Genomic DNA, 15,352 nt, shown 5'->3' on the forward strand with positions numbered 1-15,352 from the left:
AAGTATGAAATGTATTTGGGTTAGCACTGACTCCAGGAAAAGTGACCCATGAGTAAAATACTTCAGTTTTGTGAGCATCGTGTGCATCAACCATGAAGGTACTATCTCCACCCCCATTTGGTTACCCATGCATGTTTAAATGTGTTGCAACTGCATGCCTGCAGTTAGCAAGAATATTATTTGGATTCACCATTTTAGTATGAGAACTCGGAGAGGGAAGTATTAAGGTGGGGTATTCTTTTAAAGGTTCAAGCTTGAAAAACATACAGACAAATATAGGTGCTTCCCATAATGATGAGGAGGACAAAACCCCTAACACCACGGACGTCTCCATATTAAGCGGAATAGGGCACCTTGGATATACAAGAGAAAACTACTCAGGTGATGTGTTAAATAAGTACATTACCTATGAAAGTTGTGGCACACAATATGCAGTTCTACTAAGATAATAGGACAGCATATTAGGATGACAGAACTTCAGAATGTGGGAGACTAAATCCATCCACACTGTCAGAAACTGCCAGCCCAACTCCTGGCTAGCTACCAGTGCCTCACCTACACCCCAACCCTCTGAAGTGAAAGGTGATTTTAGCAACCTGAGTATGACACTCTTACTCTTAAGGAGGTTGTGGAAACAGACCTCACAATTTCGTTGTATCACACATGCATGCCCAGGCAATACATAAGAGTGATACGAAATAGGTTTTCAGTGCATTTCTTAAGACAATAGTCTAGTATCGAAAGAATGAGCTGTGATAACTAGACAGATGAAACAAATCAAAGGAATCAGCATTACAAACACAAACATGGTAGAGAAGATGAATAAACCAACCATGATAAATGATTTCTAGATGTTTCTACATAACCTTAGGACTATACTGAGAGCATAGTGGGTGTACCCTCTGCCTTTGCCCAATCTAAGGGATTAGCCGTAGCCCAATACCTAGACACTGCATCAGGAGTTAGGTGGTCATTACAACATTGGCGGTAAAAGGCACTTACCGCCGTGCAGAAGACCGCCAATACACCGCCGCGGCCGCGGTAGACCGCCACAGCTATTATGACACACATCTCGGAATCCGCCAAAATTCAGACACCCACACAACACCGCCACACCAAAGGTCAGTGATAAACTGGCGGAAACAAATCCTCCACCTCCACGCCAACAGAAACACGCCCATGCTATTACGACCCACGAATCCATGCGGCGGTCTTTCAACCGCAGTATTCCATTGGCGGTACACACCGCCGCGCTCAAAATACACAAACATCTACAAAACACCGCCACATTGGACAATTCAAAATACACACACCTGATACACATACAAACAACACTCCCACACACCCAACACTATATAAAACACACACCCACATCACCCACAAACCCCTACGACCACAAATTCTGAAAGAAGGCCAGAGAGACAGCACAGCAATTGACAACCCCATCACACAGAGGCACACAACACCATCACCCACACAACTTCCACGCACAAAACACCACACACCACTACACTCACCACACTCATCAACACATACACCACCCCACACATCACACACACCACCCCATGGCACGCCGAAGACACCCCCGCTTCTCCGAGGAGGAGCTCAGGGTCATGGTGGAGGAAATCGTACGGGTAGAGCCACAGCTATTTGGCTCACAGGTACAGCACACATCAATAGCCAGGAAGATGGAGTTATGGCACAGAATAGTTGACAGGGTCAACGCTGAGGGACAGCACCCAAGAAATCGGGAGGACATCAGGAAGAGGTGGAACGACCTACGGGGGAAGGTGCGTTCCACGGTCTCCAGGCACAACATTGCGGGACAGCGGACTGGCGGTGGACCCCCACCTCTTCACCCACAACTAACATCATGGGAGGAGCAAGTCTTGACCATCCTGCATCCTGAGGGCCTCGGAGGAGTCGGTGGAGGATGGGACACTGGTAAGTCAAATCTCAACTATCAGATCCCCCACCCTACCTGCATGCTATCACACACCCCCACCCTCACACCCTCCCATATCACTACAACTCATCACTAATGTACCCATAACACAAACCACACATCCCAACACCAAGCCCTGCATGACACAACTAAGCATGGTCACCCCTCACCAAAGCATGCTCACTGCACATACCCAGAACACCCCCCCAACCATCACCACACAAGCCCCCACACAGGAATGCTTGCACTGGGGTTCACGCACACCCACCCATTGCACACCATTGCACACACACATGCAATAATCATGATCTTATGCCCCTGCAGGAACACGAAGGACCGTCACCACACCGAAGGGTCCAGACAACACCCTCCACCCCCAGAAGAGGCCCACAGTGACGAGAGCAGCTTTGCCCTACTGGATCTTGATGACCAGCCCGGACCATCGTGGGCCTCGGGACAGTCGGTTCCCCTTGCACAGGCACAGCCCAACACTGACCTTCCACCCTCTGGTAACACCAGCACAGCACCCACCCAGTGAGCCCAAACCTCCCTACCCAGGACAGGTCAATCAGCGGTGTGTCCACCACTACAGGGCACCCAGGGTAACCCACCCTCCCAACAACAACAGGGACCTGGGGGCAGTGGTAGTGGGCACACGGTCCAGGGGACGGAGGCACAGGAACACAGGGGAACTTGGAGGGCTGCTGTGCGACAGGGGGAGGACAGGCCAAGGGAACCAACTCTCCACGAGGTCCTCTCCTCCATCATGGGAGTGTACCACCACTCACAGGAGACGATGGCGACGGTCCTGGACAAGTTGCAGGAGCCCCTGCGGCTGCAGGAGGAGCAGTATTTGGGGTTCAGGGAGGAGCTCAGAACCATCAGCTCCGCCCTGGGCACCAAAGTAGGGGTGCTAAAGGACATACAGCAGACCTTGAGGGACACCGTGGCACTCCAAGGGGCCCCTGACACCAGCCAGGACGATGAACTGCCCACCACCTCCGCCGGCGCTAGTGGACAGGATGCCCCGCCACAGGACCAACACACCAGCACCCCACCCCCTGCAGATGGACAACCACCACGCAAGTGGTCCCTGAGATCCAGGAACAGGACAGAGCAAGATGGCAAGACCCCCACCAGGAAATGAGACCACCCTGATTGTCCTCCCACTGTGCCACTTTGTTACCCTGTCCATATTCGAACTGCCCCAACTCCACTTCCTATGCCCAGATGGGCAGTGCACCTGTGAGACTAATAGACTGGACTCTGCCATGGACATTCCTCCACCATCCCCCCTCTCCATTTTACCACCCCCTCCAATAATTTGCACTTAAATAAACACCCTTGAAACACAAAACAATCTGGAGTCAGTCGATGATTTCGTACTTTGTATTATCAATGACAGTGTCATAATGGCTGTACCATTGTAAGGCTAACATACCTATGTCACAAATCACAAGCCCTTGAAGGATGCAAGCAGTTGACACGTAGGTTACCACACCTGTGAAACCGTAATGGAAGGGTACAACTCAGTTAACAAATTGTGATTGAAATAGACAAACAGGATAGAGGTAGACGTGTGACATTGAATGTAATGTAAAATCTGAAAATGTTCTCACCTGTGTGTCACTGGAAATATTGCTGTATGACTGACTCCCTGTTGTCGTTTTCTTCTTCCTCAGCTTTATCCTCATCACTGTCCACAGGCTCCACAGACTCCACAGCTGCTACAACACCGTCATCTGGATCATCCTCCTGCAGAAAAGGCACCTGGCGTCGCAAAGCCAAATTATGGAGCATGGAGCAGGCGATGATGATGTCGCACACCTTCTTCGGTGAGTAGAATAGGATCCACCTGTCATATGGAGGCACCTGAACCTGGCCTTCAGGAGTCCGAAGGTGCGTTCGATCACCCTCCTAGTCCGCCCATGGGCATCATTGTACTGTTCCTCTGCCCTGGTCCTGGGATTCCTCACTGGGGTCAATAGCCAGGACAGGTTGGGGTGACCAGAGTCCCCCAATAGCCATACACGGTGCCTCTGGAGTTGACCCATCATATCAGGGATGCTGCTATTGCGCAGAATGTAGGCGTCATGCACTGAGCCAGGGAACATAGCATTTACTTGCGAGATGTACTTGTCTGCCAACCAGACCATCTGGACATGGAATGATAACTCTTCCTGTTCCTGTACACCTGTTCACTCCTGCGGGGGGACCAGAGCTACATGGGTCCCATCAATGGCACCTATGACGTTGGGGATATGTCCAAGGGCATAGAAGTCACCCTTCACTGTAGGCAAATCCTCCACCTGAGGGAAAATGGTGTAGCTCCTTACGTGTTTCAGCAGGGCAGACAACACTCTGGACTGCACGTTGGAAAACATAGGCTGGGACATCACTGATAACATGGCCACTGTTGTCTGAAAAGACCCACTTGCAAGGAAATGGAGCACTGACAGCACCTGCACGTCAGCGGGGATTCCAGTCGGATGGCTGATCGGTGACATCAGGTCTGGCTCCAACTGGGTACATAGTTCCTGGATAGTGGCACGGTCAAACCGGTAGGTGACGATTAAATGTCGTTCTTCCATTGTCAACAGGTCCACCAGCGGTCGGTACACCGGAGGATTCCGCCATCTTTTCATATGTCCCAGCTGACGGTGCCTACGAAGGACAACAGCGAAGAACCAGTCACTATTCCTCCAGGTATGTACCCACAGTTACACACAAGACTACGCCACTCACGAAACCCTTCCTGTATGTGTGTTGAGTGTAGGCCTAGCTATGTGTGACGCAGTAGTAAATGAAGCCATGTGGGCCCCTGAAATGGCGGCTGCCTGACCTCTAAACTGGGACAATGGGATTGTGGGGTAACTGTGCTGGCGTTGCACACCGTCGCGGTAGGCGGTCGTAGACCGCGGCGCAATGCTGTATTGGTTAACAGTGGACCCTATGGGTCCCAGGAGCCAATGAACAGGTGCGCCGGCGGTGATGATGCACACCGCCGCGGACGTCACCGCCATTTTCTAACTGTTCAATCACTAGATACCTGACCTTCAACAGGAGAGGACCTACACTGCTAGTGCTGCTGTGACCTCGGTCTGGAAGCGACGATGGCTGCTGCGTCTGGGGAAAAGGCCCCTGCCTTCACTGCACAGGAGTTGGAGAAACTTGTGGATGGGGTCCTCCCCCAGTACACGCTACTCTACGGTCCTCCAGACCAACAGGTTAGAACACAGGGGGCACGTTGTATGGGCTAGGCCTGGGTGGAGAGGGCTGGGTGGAAGAGGGAAGTGGGCAGAGTTGATTGAACATTAATGCATGCGAATGAATGGGCCACATGGCCAGAGTAGGGAGGGGGCCACTCACAACAACGGTGCAGTTGGTAATGACTGTTCCTCTTCCCTTGTGCATGTCATGTAGGTCAGCGCCCACCAGAAGAGGGACATCTGGCGTGCCATCGACAAGGAGGTCCGGACCCTGGGGGCCCACCACAGACGGGACACCCACTGCCGGAAGAGATGGGAGGACATTCGCCGCTGCAGCAAGAAGACGGCGGAGGCTCAGCTGGGGATGGCCTCCCAACGTGGGAGGGGTGCCCATCGCAACATGACCCCCCTGATGTTCCGGATCCTGGCGGTGGCCTACCCGGAGTTGGATGGGCGCTTGAGGACATCACAGCAGACACAAGGGGGTGAGTACAACCTCATTCTGTGGACTTTGCGTGCAGTGGAGGTGTCTGGGTGGGGGAGGTGGGCTGTGGGTGTCCCTAAGCCAGGGCGAGTTAGGTAGGCAAGGCCCCTCCGTTATGTAGGCCATGTGGCACTCAACCCCACCTCAGCAGAGTGCCAAGTCGAAGTATATTTGCCCCTGTGGCATCCATGTGCTCAGATGTCCACCATTGCCATGTAGGCCATAACCCAAAAATTGTGTGTGCAGAGTGCAGGAGCACGGCGTAATGCAGGGGGCTGCTGCATCTGTCTTGTCCGCCAACGGTAGCGGAATACCATGCACTAAAACTCTCGTTCTTCTGTCTCCCCCCCTTTTCCTGCTCTCCCTGTCCTTTTGTACATCAGCATCAACAGGCGGAGGTACAGTGGCACCGGAGCACGAGGGAGCTGCATCCCACATGGCCGTGGAGGGCCACACCACGGACTCTGAATGCACCAGTGGGACGGAGGGCGAGGGGAGCTTCACGTCGGCCACCGGATCACCAACCAGCGACACGGACTCGTCTGCCGATGGGAGCTCCCCTGTGGTGGTGGCACCATCTGTGCGCACCACTTCTACAGGTACAACCGCCACCTCCCCTATCAGCACCGCCCTCCCAGCAGCCCCTCAGCGTTCGCCCCGTGCCCGCTCACCCAGGAGGGTGGGCATCACCTTTGCCCTAGGCACCTCAGACCCTGCCCCAGTCACCCCTGCTGCCCTCAGTGAGGAGGCCATTGACCTCCTCAGGTCACTCACTGTTGGGCAGTCTACCATTGTGAATGCCATCCAGGGTGTAGAACGAGAGTTACAACACGGTAATGCATTCCTGGAGGGCATTCATTCTGGTCAGGCTGTCCTTCAGCGAACCCTGCAATCTCTGGCCTCAGCACTGATGGCAGCCATTGTCCCTGTGTCGAGCCTCCCCCCTCCAACTTCCTCCACCCAGACCCAATCCCCTGTACCCCAGCCCATCCCAAGCACACCTACAGACCAGCATGCACACAAGTCAACACCCAAAAGTAGCTCAAGCAAACATAGGCACCACACATACCACAGGCTCTCACACAAGCATCACACCCATACAGACACAGCAACATCCACTGTCTCCACTGTGTCCTCCTCCTCCTCTTCTCCCTCCTCCCTCCCAGTCTCATCTACACACACACCTGCATGCACCACATCTACAGGCACCAGGAATCGCACCAGGACACCCAGCACCACAAGCCACTCACCTGCACTCACCACCTCCACTGCCATTTACACGTCCCCTGTGTCCTCTCCCAGTGTGTCTGTGACACCCCCTCCCAAAGTACCCAAACACCGGCAATCACTCACCCAACATCCATCCACCTCACGACAGCCTCCTGTACCTGCACCTGCACCCAAAACAGCTAAAGTAACACATCCTACAACCACCTCCTCTTCCTCCACTCTCAGACCCCCTCCAGCTACCCATCCCAGTGTTTGTCAGAAACTGTCCCTGTGTAAAATTGACCTTTTTGCCCCCACCCCCCCTCCAATTCATCAGTCCCGTTGTAGCGCCTCAGCCAAAAAGCCTCCAATACCAGTGGTGCAAGTTTAGGGATTGTGGAGTGCACCGGCCACTAGGGCAGGCAGTAGGACCCGGAGCCAAGGCACTGGCAGCCCACCCCCTGTAAAGGCTCTAAAATTGGAGAGTGGACGTCGGGACCGTGTTAAGACTCCTGGTGGGACAACAACTGACCTGGGTTCGGAGGGGAATGGAGAGTCAGCTGTGACTCCACCAAAGGTGGGGAAGGTCCAGAGGAAGTCTTGCCAGCCTGTTGTGAGTGTCACGGCGGAGAAGTACGCCATCATTTCCGGCGGTCCAGACACAACCGCCAGCACCGTTGTCACTGGTCCAGAGACCACCGCCAGAGTCACAGCCCAGGAGGGCCCAAGTATCGTCACTGGTCCAGAGACCACCGCCAGAGTCACAGCCCAGGAGGGCCCCGGCTGCCACAGCCCCGCTGGGCAATGACGGAACGTCATGCCACACACCAATGTCCGTACCAGAACCGCCATGGCAAAGCACCGCTGAACAGGGCAAAGACCACTATGTCAAAGCACCGCTGAACAGGGCAAAGACCGCCATGGTGAAGACCGCTGAACAGGGCAAAGACCGCTAAGGCAAAGCACCGCTGAACAGGGCAAAGACCGCCATGGTGAAGACCGCTGAACAGGGCAAAGACCGCTATGGCAAAGCACCGCTGAACAGGGCACAGACCGCCATGGTGAAGACCGCTGAACAGGGCAAAGACCGCTATGGCAAAGCACCGCTGAACAGGGCACAGACCGCTATGGCAAAGCACCGCTGAACAGGGCAAAGACCGCCATGGTGAAGACCGCTGAACAGGGCAAAGACCGCTATGGCAAAGCACCGCTGAACAGGGCAAAGACCGCCATGGTGAAGACCGCTGAACAGGGCAAAGACCGTTATGGCAAAGCACCGCTGAACAGGGCAGGCACCATGTAGTAATGAATGGACCGCTACATCAGGCATCCTTATCCCATGTGCAGCTGGGACAGTGACAGGACAGGAACTTTCACATGGAGACTCATCCAGTATGGGCACCAGTCCCACCCAGTACCAGTAGAGAACTGCATCTACTTGAGAGACTGTAGCTTTGCACTCCCCTGGATGGCACAGTGGGCAACCCACCCACTGTAGAGACTTGAGAGACTGTGGCTTTGCACTCCCCAGGATACGTCAATGGGCATGGTGCCCCGTCATGGATCTGGCTTCGCATTCATCTGGCTGAGGTGCCCCCCCTTCCATTCCCCCTGTAGTATTTCTATCTGATGCCCCGGCAGTGTTCTCTCCGATTGTGGTCAGGTGTCGTTTGTGGACCTCGGCCATGCATTTTTGGACTGTTGGTGCACGGACATTGTTGTGTACATATCTGCACTACTTCTCGTATTGTATATTATTATGAGTGATTTTCTAATATATATCAGTATATTTTTGTATGACATGTATATTGGCACATTATAATGTTTGACCGAATTTCGCATTGTGTTTTCATTCTTCCGGGGGGATTGTGGGTTGTTCTTGTGATTTTTGTGAATGCATTGGTGTGTATGTTGTGATATGCGAGGGTGGGGGTGTTTGGTGGGTGTCCCCCTAACTTTTGCCTGCCCCCTCCCCCATGTCATAGGTGCAGTACTCACCGGAGTCTTCTGCGACTACGTAGCGGTTGTTCGTAGAGGAGCAGAAAGACAAGGGCAGGGAATATTTGCAGCTCTGGTTCCATGGAGTCGTCGTTCCACGTGGGATGTGTTCAGGTGAGCGTTTTCCCATAGCAAAAGCTGTTTCCGCCGTGTTTTTATCCACAGTGAATCCGCCCCGGAAAAGGTGGTGGATTGGCGGGTTGTAATAGTGTGGGCGGTACATTGTCTCCTGCATGTCTGTTGGCGGTAACCGCCGCGCTGTTTGTCTGTACCGCCGTGGCGGTCAGAGTGTTAAAGTGGCTGTCTTTGTTGGCGGTTTCCGCCAGGGTCATAATTCCCTTTTTTTGTCCGCCGGCCTGTTTGCAGTATTCCCGCAGCTTTAACACCGTCCGCCAGGGTTGTAATGACCACCTTAGTCTGTAGTGTGGATGGCAGTCCTCTTGGGGAAGGTGGTAGGTTAGCAACAGCAGAGCTGCATGTTTAATACAGCACTCATCCCAGGATGGTTGTGGCTGGAGTGCCTCTCTATCCTTTCTGGGCAGGTACATAATTTATCTAATAAAAGCTGCACTGTGATAGAAGCACAGCTCTTTTTCAATGCTATATCCAGATTTTAGCAGCTGTCTCCTGAATGGACAATGCAAGCACTAGGATATTGTGTGCTGTGTTCCTAGCCTTGAACAGAATGTACTGATTAAATGTCGAGGAAAGGGTAACTAAAACAAGCAACTTGTACAATATATTCCTAGAACAATATCATGCAAGGGAAGTCTGTAAAATGTCACTGCTAATAAGCCATGCCAAAATCAATGCAGCTAAAACATGTTGAATGTTAAATATAAAACAAGCTAAAATAGGGGACCAACATGGGCTCAAGAGGGCAACACTACAGCAGGGGGGGCTAATCTGTTGCTTATAAAAGTTGAGAAGTTGAGAGGGTAGCTATGTTGAGCCTGGCCAGCCATTTGCTCTGTCAGGCACATAAATATTCAGATGACATGTCACAGGAGCTCAGAAAACTGCAACAATTGAAACAATCTGTTGCTGCTTTCATCATCATCAGATAATCATCAGGTTGTTGTTTTTTGCATTCCTGCTGACCAAAATCTGGTTTATAAATTTCACTGCCTTTAGCAGTAACTGTCTGGTGAAAATGTATTGAACCTTCCTGCCTCTTTTCAAACATAGATTGCTGGACAACATTGCATGGTAGTCCATACTTAACTATATTATGCTCCTTTCCAAAATATTGTTTTGACGAGTTTCTTCAATAAAAATAAGCTTTTGTGAAACCGGCATGTCTCATGAGTGAAAACTATTGCTTTGCTGGGGAATTTTTGGGCTCATATTGCAGCATCAAATGAATGTGCATCTTCAGAGACCACCTTGGAACTGGTTTAAAAAACATTACTAAGTGTATTCAAAGATTGCGAGCATGGATGTATGCACCTAGACTGCAGCCATATTTAATGTGTAATAACACTTTTACAAATGTCTATGAAGGTTAGTCACAGTGCACATGAGTGCACCCGTGGCAGACATCTTTGAATGCACTTTTGTTTATTTTAATAAATCCCATAGAAACCTGGCTGAGGCAGACACACGCACATCCATGGTGACCTCTCTGACTGGGTTTGTTAAAAGAAAACAAAATCATTAAAAAGTGCCTCCTGTGCACGTGCTCACATGTGCCTATGCTCACATGTGAGAAGCTCCACGAAACGATGAAAAAAATTTTTAAGATGACTGCCCACTAATATCATAAAGAGGGCAAAATACTGTTAAAAATGGGGGTCTTGTGAGGGTGCAAGAGGGAGTTGGGTGGTGGAGAGTTGCGAAAAGAAGGGTTTTGGGGTGAGGAATAGCAGGGAGAAAGAAGGAAACAAAATAATATCAGTAAGGTCCAGCATGAGCATTGGAAACATGCTTCATCTAATTAGAACTCTGTGAGACTTAAATGCTCCTGGGCAGGACAAGCACAAGAAAAGGGAGGAAAACCATTGAACCAGGAGCAGAGAAATGAGATAAATAGCAAAGACATCGAAGATTGAGGCAGGGGCTGATGACCAAAATCCCATCCTACATATATGGAATGTATTCGGTACAAGAGATCAAGCCAACAAGCAATTAAAGCTGCCTGTAGCCAACATCACCCACAAATGCTTTCAATATCAAAGTGAAATATGGAATAGGGAGGTAGCAGACGGACCCTGAGAGTGTGGTCATTGTCTTTGCTCACTCCACCTAGGACACTTGCTAACCTGCTACAAAATTGCCACCCACAATATCTTTCCTCACCCACTGTTTTTCCAAAGGTCCCCACTCTGTCCCAGACCTCTTAAATTGTACTAGGTGAGCAACTGTAGTGCCAGAGACACTGCTGTGCCCCTAAGCATTGGCTCGCATGACAGGTCACACAATTGAGAGTGCTCTTTGCCAATGAGAGGCCATCCTAAAATGTGACAAGTGAAAAGCCAATAGATATGACTTTGATGTACTAATGCATGCAAATACAAGGGTGAACAAAGGCTGTCTGCTTGTATTAGCACATTAAATTGGCTTTGCCAGGGCTTGCTTATTACTGACAATCAATACCTCATTGCTTAAGTATCCATCGACCAGTGCCACACCTTTCGTACTCATCGTGGTGAACGAAAGATAACTTTATCTATTAACAGATCCTTCAGGATCAATGGGTGCCTGACAGCACTAGCAGCTTCATCAGACTCGAATGTTCATGCCAAATCCTTTCTTCAGGACATCTACAATGCTCCTTAATGAACAGCGTGCATCCATGTTCACTCAAACCTCACTCCGTTGAATCTAAGACTTCCACTCCTTGGTTCAGCCAAATGTTCATCTACAGCAATTAAGCCATCAGATACCAAGAGATTAAATGGAGATGCACATCGGTGCTAGAGGAGCATACCTCCCTGAAACAACTCAGTTTCATAAGCAGCTTATAACAAGTGCCAAAGCTACCTAATGCAGAAACACGACCAGGGAGGCATTGAAGGCAAAACCTTCAAACATGCCATCATTCACAGAACCTTACTCTTCCCTACCAATGATTTCTGGACAAAGACAGCAAATGGTTGATGATTATCGGTGATTTGAATGTTCTCTGATCTCCATGTCATGAGTTTGAATCGGAGGGAGGGAGGTCAACTCAACTCATCCTTTTATCCTCTGAATTTCATTAAATTGAGTACAGTTATTGCCTTTAGCACCATGGACCGCTCACTGGCTCACCACACTGGTATTCCAAATTGAATTTAATGAGACTGCAATGTAGTGGTTCAGCTACTACCTAACCAACGGGATCCTGCTGGTCCGGATGTGTTTCTCAGAGTCCAGACCCAAAGATCATCACATATGTCATCCCAGAATGCTACAGTATCTCATGGATGAACTTCAACTTATACATGGAATCTCTGGCAGCCCTACCTGATGACATGGACATCAGCATACACCTATACATCGTTCACCGCTTGATAAAAGGGTCACTTTTGGCCATGCCATAATCCATCTGAAAACTTTTCTTACCATTGTGCAAAACTAAATTTCTAAATCCCACCCATGTAGAACTCAGTCTCATCAGTAACTTACTTGGGGTATAAAAAGGCTCAAAGATATGAACCTTTGTTGGCTTCACACTACAATTCACCATCAGCACTAAATTAATAAGAGCATTCACAATCACTCATTGGACAAAAAAGCAAGGCCTCTTGGCATCAACTAACCATGCTTCTCAGAATTAGAACATTCCTCCCAAATGCTATCTTCGGAACAGCCATCCAGGCACAAGTCCTGTCTCCACCACCATCCCAAATTGAGGAAAATATCTCCCAGCTGGATTCTAAGAAACATGTTGAACTGCACTCACGAGCAATGCAGCGCAGCAGAACACCCCATCAAAGATCTTTGAAAATGTATCCCTTTGCTCCACAACCTCAAATGGCTTGCTTTCTGCCTACATCACCTTCAAGACCTTCATGCACAGAAAAGAAAAATGAATAATTACAATTCGGATTGAATTAAGTTACAAACATAAAACTACAACGAAAGCATCAATCGGAAAGGAAATCAAGCATTTGATAGTCAAAATTAGCAGCAACCATTTATTTACAAATTTGCTTACCATCTTTGCCCCCCTCCCCTAAATGGTGATTTGAAGGACCCAAATCATTGCTTTTCACAGTGGCAAACGCTGGACAAAGATTAATTTGTTCTAATGTAAAGATGTCAATGGTCACAACAACAACTTCATCTTAGAGGAAATGTGGGCTAGTATTTTGCTCCTTAAAAGGATGCCTGGCAAGTCACTGTCCCCATACCCTATCATGATGCAATCAATTGATTGGTCCGAATGAATACTACAAGTATTGCTCACAAATGTCATGTCCTTGAACCACGTGCGTTCATATCCAACTCTATCCTTTAGACAGGGCAAACGTTTATTTCTGAGGACGCTGGAAGCCTACTGTTTTGTTATTTTGGGCATATTTCTTATGGCAAGATTCCACCTGTCGCTTAACGAGGGACCATGTTTCTTAATCATTGAGAGGTCCCATACGTTTTTTTGACTGAAGATGGGGCTTCCTGGAGGAAATGTGGATTTCTGTAGCTTCCTGGGTTTCTGTTGACATTCAGACTCCGGTAGCATTTATCCTGTTAGCATCATTCCTTCTGCTGGAGGTACTGGGGTCCAGCAATATTTATGTGACTAGGATTAACATCTTTGTTTGTGGAGTCTTATCAGAGCCGCAGGCTAGTTCAGGTTCCAGTAGTGGAAGAACAGGAAGAAAGAGAGACTCTTTGCTGTCAAGCTTCTTTGAGTGAGGGATGTATACCTTTTTGGTTTCTCTTGGGAGATGGACGGAGTATCCCATATCTTCGAGGCTTGTGTCTTTGATATTTTTTTTTTTTAAGTTACAATAAATTTATTTGACACAAAAAGCTTGCTTTCAATGTCAAAATTCGGTAGAAACTGGTGCTTCCAGCTTTCTAAATAGACTATTGAAAAGGAGGACTAAGTTATAACTGGTAAGAAAATGCATATTCTTGCACAAAGTAAAAGCTCTCAACACAAGTTTTATGTCAAGTTCTGGAGTATACACCATGCAATGGTATTGGCAGTAACATCATTGGACGATATTGTTTTTAAGACAGTAACGTGAACTACACGTATTCTGCTTTATATAAAGAGTTAATTGCATATAAATATGGTGTCACCATTATTGACACTTAATACAATACAATACAGTCTTAGTTCAGCAGCTCTAAATATGCGATAGGCACTTTTCCACTCTGATTGACCCGTTCACCCATCAGCCAATCAGAATCCATGTCGAGTAAACTGTAAACAGTTATCACCTCATCTGCTAACAATGATAACTCACTGCTATTATAAGCATCATAATCATAGAGAACTCTGGCGTTCCTGTTGCCGCTAGATGCTTTATGTTCAATGAAGTCAAAAGTAATGACTGAATTGCTTGTGGCAGGTAATGAAGTCGAATTTAAAACAGAGGAGTTTGGAAGACTTGGCACACCCGGTGAAGAAGACTGACTATTGTTGGCAAGGAAGGTAGATGGAAAACTTCCAAGTGGTTTGTCGAGGTCAAGCTTGTACTGGTAACATTGTGTGTAGTACGTCATTTGAGCTTCTACAAAGTCATTCAGACATCGAAGATGATGTGCATGTGTGCTGCTGATTCCTTCCAACAAAAGCCTGGTAGTCTCTGCTTGACGATCAAATTCACTTTGAGCTATTCTCAATTGCTGTTCACATGCGGCCCTGGCTTCTGCCACTCGCGCCTTCTTTAATCTGGTTTTTGGTGCATCCAAATCCAGCCGTTTGATTTGCAATAGTTTGCGCTTCGAGATAGTGTCTTATAATCACCCTCAATAAACTTCCTTAATGGTTGAGAAAGTTTGTTGCAGCTGTATGCATGAGTTCCCGGTCTGCAGTTCCAATTCGTTTCTGTGTTTCTCCACATTTGATTAGTGCGTTCCCATATGCAGTACCCGGACCAAATTAATTTCCTGCATCCATCATGTACTGCGACAACTGTTCGGAATTGTTCAGACGGGTTGGTGCTTTCCTGTCCAACTTCTCATACACAAACTCTTCTATTCTGGCATTTGGGTTTGGCTGTAGTAACACTTCTGTCCACTTCAGGATTTTTTCTGTCCACTGTTTAGTTCAATCTGCCTTGCTCAAAAGATTCTCCAGGTGAGCATTCAAGTCAGTCTTCTCAGCCTGCCCAATCGTTTCTCTTTTAGCATTCTTGGTGACTGCCTTAGATCTTTGATTATACGAATTCCCCATCCCTGCCCTGACCAATCACTCATCTGAGAGTGTATTAATTCATAATAATTTTACATGCTTTTAGGTTCCATTCATAGGCTTGGCTTTCTTGACCTTTCCTTAGAGCAAAGCTTGTTAGGGGGTTGAGAAGCAATATTCTGTAAGTAACGCGGCCATCAATACTTCCGCGTTAA

At 48.8% G+C, this 15,352-nt stretch overlaps 1 pseudogene; it reads right to left on the reverse strand.

Moving 5' to 3' along the window:
- Positions 1-14,113: 14,113 nt before the first annotated feature.
- On the reverse strand, positions 14,114-15,082 carry LOC138259073 (endophilin-B1 pseudogene; annotated as a pseudogene).
- Positions 15,083-15,352: the final 270 nt, after the last annotated feature.

This window comes from Pleurodeles waltl, chromosome 2_1 (genome assembly GCF_031143425.1).
Source record: "Pleurodeles waltl isolate 20211129_DDA chromosome 2_1, aPleWal1.hap1.20221129, whole genome shotgun sequence".
In the NCBI taxonomy this organism is placed as follows: domain Eukaryota; kingdom Metazoa; phylum Chordata; class Amphibia; order Caudata; family Salamandridae; genus Pleurodeles; species Pleurodeles waltl.